This window comes from Sphaeramia orbicularis, chromosome 5 (genome assembly GCF_902148855.1).
Source record: "Sphaeramia orbicularis chromosome 5, fSphaOr1.1, whole genome shotgun sequence".
Classification (NCBI taxonomy): Eukaryota; Metazoa; Chordata; class Actinopteri; order Kurtiformes; family Apogonidae; genus Sphaeramia; species Sphaeramia orbicularis.
In genome coordinates, this window is record NC_043961.1 from 37078603 (window position 1) to 37088644 (window position 10042).

Below are 10042 nucleotides of genomic sequence, written 5' to 3' on the forward strand. Positions count from 1 at the left end.
AGACTGTTGTAAACTGTCCTGTTTAGCTGTTTGATACAGTGTGACAGCATAATGTGACACTAAATATTAGACTTTACAATGAGCTGAGTAGCATAAAACATTAATATGACGTTACTAAAACGTTAAATATGAGATTCCAGTCACTGTTTACTCTGGCTTCACATCATGTTAACCATAGCTAAGCCTGAAATAATGAGTCGTAATTTCATTGAATCAGTTATGTGCCATTTTCATGCGGAGCTGCAACCAGATTGTTGTTGTTGTTGAGAAATGGTTTTGAGTCACCACTCTGTCGGTTCGCTTTCGACAGAATAGATGTGCAGTTCAGTCTGAATTTCTTCAGGGAAACATTTGGCTCATGCGGATGGCACAAACAAGAGCATGCAAAGAAACAAACAGCCAGACGACATTCTGTAATTTGGCCAATTTATCAAATTAATTTGCTATAGCTTGTAAATCTGACAATGACTCGCATCTTTGTTGGCACATATGGGAAAGCAACATGTGGATGGAGAACTGATATCTGAAAGACTATTTTTAATAGTGAAAGTGCACATTACAGAGAAGCAAATATGGTGTTATTTTGCGATATTTATCTCTGATGTTATATTTTGGATGAGGCAGCACAAAAAAACTAAGCATATTGGATTTAATTGAATGATATCCTATGACACATCATTATTGTGGAAAAAAAAAAAGTATTGTATTTTTATGGATATATTCTAATTCAATCCCATATAATTGTCATGACTCCCCTGGTCCTTTGTACTCTAATGATAGCATTCTGCATAATTTATGCCAGCAAATCCATACTGACATACATTCACATATATCATTTATTTGGCTGATCTTTTGTCACACAACGCAAAATTCCAAAAACACAAATACTGAAGCAACATCAAGCACATCATTACTCTTACATTACTTATAACACATTATGTCATCTGCATTTGTTTAGGATGTACCAGTCACCATTTTTCTTCCATAAAATGCTGCCAATTTGCTCCAAAAGTCAGCCCATGTATCATCACCTTAGCACTCAGCCTCACACCATTTCTGGCCCATCTCCCGTCTTTGTTGTGTGTGGTTGTCTGGATGAGGCAGAGGGGGAAGACCAGCAGTCAGACCACTGCATATGTTTCCAATTCCCCCTCGTAGACCTTCCCTCTGTTCTGTTGGCCTTCTCCTGCCCCCCATCTCCTCTCCTCTCCTCTCCTCTCCTCTCCTCTCCTCTCCTCTCCTCTCCTCTCCTCTCCTCTCCTCTCCTCTCCTCTCCTCTCTTCTCCTCTCCTCTCTCCTCTCCTCTTCTCTCCGTGTCCACCAAATTGCCCATTAGCCTTTATATTTGTCTATCTGTCGGCCTGCTTGTCTGTGGCGTGGCAGCCGGCTAAAACTATCCTCCAGTCCATGCCAATTACACCATGGGAGACCACTTCTAACATTTTATAGGACATGGCTGCCAGAAACTACCCAGGTTCACTTCCTACACAAATACATGCACAAAAGTAGAGTCAAAGAATTTATTGGGATCATGCAGCATGTATGTGTATTTGCTTTCAGTATTCATTGTAATATACTATTTAAGAAAAACAAAACAAAAAACACTCTTACCAGTGCAATTATATGTTTTAAATTTATAATATGTAAAGAATGGCTGATATATTTATGACTTAAGTTGACATAAAACTGTTAAAACGTTCATGATGCTATGGCATGACATCTGGTTTTACCCTCATGGAGTCCCACATAAAAAGTCAGTTAGAGGTTCTTTTTCTTTTTCTTATTTTTTTCTTTTTTTTTTTTTTTTTTTTTTTTTTTTTTACATTTGGCTTCTATTCCAAGAAAAACTTACTGATCACCCTCACACATTTCCAGTCCAAGACAGTGACCAAAAGAAGCCAAACGATGTGGTCAAGTGCTTAGCTAAACATTGTTGTTGCATTCTGTAATAAAGAGAGGAAACCTACGTAACCAAAGATCCTTTGAGAGAAAGTTATTAATATCCTGTCGGCAGTAAATTAGCTGTACATGTACATGTCCCTCTGCTTTGTTTTGTCTAGCAGTGGTCCTTCCACCACCGCTGCTGGCTGAGCGTGTGTGTCCTTGTAGCGGACAGACTGAGGCAGCACGGTGATAAAACTGCTGACAGGAATAGAGCCCAAATGGAGCCTATATACAGTATGTGTACATGCCTTTGACTGGTGGAAAGATGATCTATAGTCAGCAAGAGGATGTGTTTGTATATGTACTGTATCTATATGTATGTGAAAGAAACCAAGGAAGCATTAAGTCATACTCATGGTTGACAAGACAAATGTTGGATGAATGAAGATGTGGAGAAAAAAACAAACACCAAGAGAAGGAAACGTTGGCAATGAAAATAATCTCAGAGCAAGATGGACAAAATAAATGAACAAAAGGTGCCAATCTGCACATGTATCTGTTCAGCAATGCCACACACAGTGAAAGGATTCTCTAGACAGTCATGGTGAGGTCTGGCGATGACAGGGCTGTTTGTCTGACTGTACTGACTTCAGTATAAAGTAATTAGAGACAGTCTCCAGTAGGTCACAGTTTAGTCTATAGTGGCCTTAAAAGAGACAGAGTGGGAGTGAGTGCACAAAGAAGAAGGTGAGAAGACAACATAGATCATTCATCTCTGTCTTTAATCTGAAAGCTACAGTGTTCTCGCCTAACAACTTTTTTTTTTTTTTTTTTTACGTATCATGAATATGTAAAAAAATATATTTTATGGTTTATGTTGTAGAATGCTGTAAAATATGTTATGTTTTTATGTTGTAGAATATCTTTTATATTGTAGAATGTGAATGCTGTCACTCATAGTGATAAATGCTCGAAAAATGTTCACCCACATCCTTTCAGCTATGTTGAGTATTTTTGTGTATGTGTACAGTTTTGGTTTTCCAGCCCTCAAACACTGCTTTTATTGCTCTTATTCACCACGTTTCCAGTCAACATCTGTTGCTGTTTACTTAAAAAAAACAAACACTGATAACCACCTGTATATAGTACCTGCCAGGCAACAAATACTAGAGTGTGACTAGATGGTGTGTAAGTATGGTGCCAGTTATGCAGCAAAATAACATTACATCTGAGAAAAATGTTTTGTTGGACATCAAAACACCAATTAAATGGATGGTAAATACTTGACTTTCTTTTTCAAGATGGCAGAACATGACTCCAAATGAATGCTAATGATGTAAATATGCCACTGTTTGCCATCTCTTAAAAAGGCGATTGTTATCTTCAGCTGGTTCTTCTGCCCCCAGGTGGCCAAATGAATCAGCCAAAACCTTAGATATTACAATATTTAAAGGTAATCTTTAGTGACATGTAACTGCCCCAAACTGAGCTTTCCCTACTGCGGCCTCAAAAAACACTGAATCCCCTATTTAGAGCCAATGTTGATTTTGTCCCACAATCAAACATAATAGACGACAGTAAAGCACCTTAAAGCTGGATGCCACCCCTCATGAAACAGAAAAAAGTAGAGGAAGTCATTTTGAAGTACTGTAGAAACATGACAACATGACATTAATGACAACACATATAAACAGCTCATTCTAAGGTAACAAAATGCAACTATTCACATTTACATATAATGAAGCCATAATTTCATTCCTCTTCTACACACTAAATACTTAAACATCTTTCCCTTAACATGGTACAGAACATTTATTTGTTTGAGTAAAGGTACATACTGTGTGTTTATCACTGAAATATGGAGGGCAGCTAATACATGTTCCAACCATAATTACACAAGTAAAACATAAAAAAATCTCAAATTTCCATGCTACTTTCACCCAATTGATTTGAAAGTAGAACTCTCCAAGAGCTAAATATATTAATGTGAATAACCAGCATGTGTGTTTAGTACAGTTGTAGCAAATGCTTTTAACAAATTACAAGTTGTCTAAAAGTTTTACCTGAGTTAATTTAATAGCATAACTCAAGGAGCTAAAATTTGTGATTTTAGGGTCACTTGTCATAAGCAATACACAGACTTACAGTGTGCAGAATAATGCAGCTTTTAGGGGTTTATTTCCTGGAAGTGAATCAGACTACATCATGCACTAACTGTCCAACTCGGTTAAAAATTGTGATACATTGGAAGCCATAAGACTGAGGAAGTTTACTCTGCATGAGTGCCATCCCTCAGTACTGGTGTAGGCTCCTGCTGAAGTCTGCATATCCTGCTTGCCGCCTTGTTAACCCAGAATACCCTAATGACTTCCCCTCTGTCTCTGCCGAGCCACACTGTGAAGTCATCCATGTTTCCATGTAGCCCAAAGTAAGGAAAGGAAAGGAAAGGAAAGGAAAGGAAAGGAAAGGAAAGGAAAGGAAAGGAAAGGAAAGGAAAGGAAAGGAAAGGAAAGGAAAGGAAAGGAAAGGAAAGGAAAGGAAAGGAAAGGAAAGGAAAGGAAAGGAAAGGAATAAAAGCAGATTACTTCCACTCATGATCACATTCCTCATATAATGAAACATTTATATGGTTCTCTTCACTTATGACATTTCATAGAATCTTATATTTATGAATTGGATTGTATATTACCCAGCTCATAGTGTCAACTTTTCTTCTCAAGGGTTCAGTATTCCTCTTGACTCAACTTGGAGTGTGGAAAATCAGTAAAACAACTGATTAGCATAATTTATTGCCCCTCTTTTGAGGGAAATATAAAAATGGAGTGGGAATGCAGCAGTGCTGCCTTTGCAGGCCACAGATATGTTCGCTGAGTTTTATCGCTGTCTTACATCACTGTCAGCTCATCAACATCGTTGGTGCAAAAGCCTCACACATGGATGGTTTGTTTTCAAGACTAACGCTTGTATGATGTGGATATTTATAAAAGGGTTGTTGTAATGTACTCTGTTTTACTTCAACAGATCATCTACCAGCCAGTGTGTTATGAATATATAACTTAACAGTGAAGCTACATGTCTAATAATAGTAAAGTTAAACACACTTATGTCCCTTTTTGTACCTGTATTATTTAAAGTATGTTGCAGCAGTGTTTGTTTTACAGGATGCAAGTTTGAGCTTGCACTTTGACAATTGGTTGTCGCCATCTTGTGGCTGAATGGAGTTGTTTATCGCTCAACTGCTCTCATACACTGAAAATGTGATTCACGTATAACACACAACAAATGAAAGTTTGTACACGCACACCTTAATGGTGTACAAATATACAGATGTACATAAATACACATATAAACACATGAAAACCCCAAAAAAAGTGTATTCTACCTGAACACCATTGACATGCCAACAGATACATGTGAATATACAGACACTACACAGTAAAGGCAGAGAATTTACTTGAAAGGTTGAAAATGTATTTACCATGGGATGGAGATAACACCCTACTCTAGTGTCACATGTATCACATGTCTAGATACACTGGAGGAGGAGGAGGGGTATGAGCACAATAAAATCACAGTGTTTAAGCCCAGTTCAATCAGGCACATCGGACATGAACTGCATTGTTGAGAAAACAGTGTAGATTTCACTGATAGTGAATGATTTATTCATTGTTGGAGAAAAATTATTCTCCGGTGGTCATGGGGTGAAAAGTTTACTCAGTAAGAAGAAACTCACTCCTGTCTAAGTGTAACAAATATATGAGTAACCGTTAATTGGAACCTGCTGATCCGTTTATCTAAACCTGTTGTGTTAGAGAGATAAGTGCATAATAGGGAGTCTTTCCAGGACAACATGAGGACCCAAAGGGAGGTCATTGTGTAAAAGGAAAGGAGGAGGCTGTCCTCTGAGGCTTAACACAAGTTTATGTGTCAGGTGGGGAACTCTTTGTAATAAAATGTACTGTAATGCTCGGAAGTTGTAAATATTCATGTGGAGACAACACTGTAATGGTGTGTGTGTGTGTGTGTGTGTGTGTAGGTGTGTGTGTGTGCACACGCACGTGCGTATGTATGTGTGTGTGTGTGCGCGTGCGCGCACGTACGTACGTGTGTGGGTGTGTGTGTGTGTGTGTGTGTGTATATTTATGGAGAAGAGCCAAGTGACCTCTGAACTGTGTTACACTGAGTTCGACCACAGTAATATAGAAGAGAAGTACTTTAGCTGCACTTACTGACGTCTATTTACTGCTTCCTGACAGCCCAGAGACAAAACTTTTAGCCTGGAAAGTCACCCTTAACATTTATTCCAGGTTCATGATCTTTTGTTAAAATTATGTTCTACTTTGCGGGATCTCCAGCTGAGTGTGCTGTACATATATCCTGCAAATCTTCTGAAATTTCTGAACTTCTGTACTTCAGAAACAAGCCCAGAGGCAGAAATGCTGACATTTAGACCAGAAACCATAGAAAACTAGATGCAGCTGAGAAAAGTGCATAATTAATTCTATCAAGCGCATGGTAAAAGAACTGTTAACAGTCAGTTACTCAGACACAAAGAAGCCCAAAGAACACAAAGACAAGACAGAGGGTAAATAAATTGATGCAAGAAAACTCCACTTATGAAAACCTACAAGAATATTTTCCCTATCGACAAGGCAAAAATTATGCTATGATGCCTGCTTCTAAATTTCAGAACAGTACACTATCAGCCAAAACTAAACTAAAATACAAATGAGTTCCACATTCAGTTTTCTCATTATTATGGCACAATTAGGCCTGAAAGAGAGTCAGGCTTTTATAGACAGAGGATACTCATTTATTGTACTAGTGCATTTTAAAAGACAAATTGTATTTATTATTTGTCTGTCCATACGTGCAGTAAAAGCAAGTATATACATGCAGAAATGAAAATGTTTTCTGTCAATCTAATACTAAAGTTGCATTCTTCCATTGTTTTATTTCTAAACAGGTGGAATGTAAGTACTTTTATTCAGTGCTGCAGTACACATTAGAGCTACTTCACTTGAGTATTTCCATTTTATGCCACATCTCATATGTTGCACTTCTTACTCCACAATTTAGTTACTTTTCAGATTACAGTTTTCACTGACAACCCGTCCAATGAAAACCAAACATGTTGATTTTCTGTGTTTGTGGTGAACTGAGAAATACAATTTTTCCATTATGGGTTAAGTTTAATATCACTGTATTTCTCCAGCCAAATAAACTCTGCAGCAAACACACCTGTTTTTCTGAAATCATGATAAGTTGATTTTTTTAGGGACACAAGGTCCTCACAAGACAGTGAAAGTACAAAAGACCGTCTAATAAAATATGCCCCATTTATTCATTAAACCATATATAAAGTGGTTTAACTGAGTTCAGGAACAGCAAAATACAACACAGAATACAAAGGTCTGTGTGTGCTCAGTTCAGGTCTTTATCTCTGGTAATTGAAACATACAGATAAAAGGGATTCCTGAAGAGTAATGTTTGTGTGTTGTTTGTGATCTTGGAATTGTGTGGGATTAATTTCATTTTATGTTCTCTAGTCCTTTATAGAGAACAATTAAAAGGCTAATGAATTTGAGGAATTTGATTTGAGAAAATATCTGCCTGAATAGATTTATCTGAAGGATCCTGATTTGTTTTGGTTGTCTGATGCCAAAATGTTGGGTTGGTTTTGTGATATGAAAACTTTTCTTTTGGCTAGATGTAGAGGACACAGTAACCAATATAATAAGACATATATGTATGTAAACTGAATGCTATGAAAGGCATTTATTGGAAATTTGGGGAGCTGTAAATTATGAGTTGTCTTGCAAAGCCAATAATCAATCAATATCAATCCAAAAGCTAAAACGTAAACTCTTCCTTCGATTTTTGGTTGGCACTACTAAACACAGACCAGAAACACCCAACAAGACCTGCAGCTGTGAGATGCTTTGACACAGACATCAACATTACAATACGGACCTTGTCAAAGTCACTCAGCTCCTTATGTTGATCATTTTGCTGCTTCAAGGACTAAATGTTCACTTGTTGCCCAATATATCTAACCTAGTGAAAGGTGCCATTGCAATGAAATAATCAATATTACCACTTCTCCTGTCAGTGGTCAGAATGTTATGACTGATCAGTGTGTATATACAGTAAAACCTTCAAAGCTGAGGGATAATGAAAGAATGAGCACCAGATCGTGACTGGAGAATATAGGCCATGTAGTGTACTTAACCTCTTGAGACCCAGCTATGCAATTTCATTCTATATAGGGGAAACAAGTTTCACAGCTTTCCTTGAAAAAAAAAAGGGTAAAAAAAAAAAAAGCCCCGCTGTCCACTGTAAAGGACATTCCATATTCCATCTGCACATCCTTACAAATGGTAACTGGTATTAATGCATATCATCATATCCTCCTGAGACCCAGCAATGCATTTTTGTCCTCTGTAGGGGACAGTTTTACTTGAAAATTAAAATAAGTAAATACAAGTAATTTAAAAAAAAAAAAAAAAAGTATCTGAAAAACTGTTGCATTATGCAGTTTCCAATCAAGACAATTGTTTAATGTAAAAAAGCTAAAACTTTCACTTTCCTGGGTCTCGGGAGGATATTGATAATATTTGTCCTGTATATCATGTACACATTTCTTGTTTAGATAGTGTTTTAATATGCATATTTGAAATACTGATAATTTCTTCCTTACTACTTTTTAGCTTACCGGCCGACAGGCCATAAGCTATTGTCGTCATGCAGCGTCCAGCATCGTAGTCTGTCGTCTGTCGTCTGTCGTCTGTCATCATCTGTCGTCGTCTGTCGTCGTCTGTCGTCCGTTACAAAAATTTCAATTGTCTTCTTCTCCCAAACTACACTTCCGATTGACTTCAAACTTGGTATACAGCTTCTTTATGATGATGTCAACAAAAGTTAGTGAAATTATTTGGATCTGGATCTGATTCTGGATTTGGTGTGACTTTGACAAATTTTCCCGTTATAACAGATAGGAAGTGGATTGATACAATAAATCAGTAAGTATCAATGATATCAAGTTGGAATTGGAATTTTTTACAGATCTGATTGTAATATGACCAAAACATGGGCTATTTCTGTAATAGAATAAATACACATAACTGGGTGATAATAAATGGCATCTGGATACCGGTGGCGATTTCTCATAGACTGCAAGGGAAGCTCGGCTTCCCCTAAAATTACGAAAATTAAATGGTTAAATATGTTCGGTTGTGTTGACATTTCATTGACTACAAATGTGTTAGAACACGTTCATCTCACAAATGAGTCCGTTCAGAATCAGCTTTATCACAAATCAAAGGACGCGATGTTGTTCACTTCTCATACATTCCCGGTGGCAATGTTTTCTCATTCGATCTCTGCTCAGCGCATTTGTCCGTAGACGCTTGGGCTTCAATGGGACTGAGTGGAACAGTTTTTTTCATTGCCTCAAAACTGGACGGTAATTGGATAAATGTCACAATGTTGTCCTGCCCCCGGACGCCGGGCTTCTCTGGGGGTGAATGGAGCTGTGGGCGGAGCTCGGCCGGGCTGGATGCCAGAATCCCACGTGCTGATTGGAGGATCAGTCGAAAGGCTAAATCCCATTTGATTGACAGCTATTTTGAGATCTACTCCTTCACTGACACAGTTCAGTTTAACACCGTTGCGCATTCTGCTGTGAAATTAGAGAAACCAATACGAAATTACTCATTCATTTCTTGCACTGTAAATAAAACACACTCATTGGACTTCCTTGTTTCAATTTAACATAATTTCAGCATTTTCTTGTTTCAGTTCCAAAATTTAATCATTTGTTTGAGTTTAATATTGTTTTGTAGATAGTTAAATCAATCAAACTGTCGGCTAGGTCGGAGTGAAAGGAGCATCTCTTGTTTAAAAGGCTGAAGTCTTACACCCACAATACACTGGGCCAAGGCCATCTAAGCAGCCTAGCTCTGCTGGACATTGAGAGGACACTGGTCCAGTCCCTGGAAAAGACACCTACTTGGTACGATAAGGTCAGTGACCATTTTCTTAAAAAGGAACGGAGGGCCGAATGTATGTTTAAATAATCTGACTTTTTTTTTTTTTTTTTTTTTGATGTAAGCCGACAATGAGCTTCCCCTGTCTGAAAGATGAGCAGCCACCACTG